We start from the raw sequence: 842 nt of genomic DNA on the forward strand, positions 1-842 counted from the left end.
AATTTCCAGAAATAAAAGTTGTTTCTTACGATGAAATTTATACTTGTTACTACAACACAACAAAACTATGCAACTCTATTTATCCCATTTGCCCATTTTTGCTCTCAGTAATGTTAGCATTTGCCACCAGTTGTATTAACGTTTGTGTTTCCTTCTCTACCTTTACTTTATAGTCAATATTTTTAACTTATTAATTTAATAAAAAAGATCTACTGTGTTTCTAAGAGACTTCCTGGTGGCTCAGAGGTTAAAGCATCTGCCTCCAATGCAGAAGACCCGGGTTCAATCCCTGGGTTGGGAAGATCCCCTGGAGAAGGAAATGGTAACCCACTCCAGTACTCTTGCCTGGAGAATCCCATGGATGGAGAAGCCTGGTAGGCTACAGTCCATGGGGTCGCTAAGAGTCAGACACGACTGAGTGACTTCACTCAGTTTCTAAGTTTCTAAGTTTCTTGGTTTCTAAGATAAACCAAGCACTCTGTTAGCTGTTGAGCATACAGTAGGGAATAAATAACAGATAAAAATCCCTGTCATTGTGGAATTTACATTCTAGTAGGAGTACATGTAAAAATAAATATGCAACATAATGCAGTATAAGCACACCTCATTTTATCATGCTTAGTTACACTTTGAAGATAATGCAATTTTGACAGATTGAAGGTGTGTGGCAACTCTGCATCAAGCAAGCCTATTGGTACCATTTTTCCAACAGCACTTGTTCTCTTCATGTCTTTGTATCACGTTTTGGTAATTCTCACAATTTTTCAAACTCTCCACTAGCAAAAAAATTATGATTTATTTTCTCGCATTCTGAAGGCTGCCTTTTCATCTTGCTTATAGTT

The 842-nt window shown here is 37.3% G+C and overlaps 1 non-coding gene across 1 annotated transcript; it reads left to right on the forward strand.

Annotated features, from left to right (window-relative positions):
• Positions 1-229: 229 nt before the first annotated feature.
• TRNAW-CCA (transfer RNA tryptophan (anticodon CCA)) lies at positions 230-302 on the forward strand. Its single transcript has one exon. It is a non-coding gene; the product is annotated as a tRNA-Trp (tRNA).
• The last annotated feature ends 540 nt before the right edge of the window (positions 303-842 follow it).

The sequence above is a fragment of the Ovis canadensis genome, chromosome 4 (assembly GCF_042477335.2).
Source record: "Ovis canadensis isolate MfBH-ARS-UI-01 breed Bighorn chromosome 4, ARS-UI_OviCan_v2, whole genome shotgun sequence".
Classification (NCBI taxonomy): Eukaryota; Metazoa; Chordata; class Mammalia; order Artiodactyla; family Bovidae; genus Ovis; species Ovis canadensis.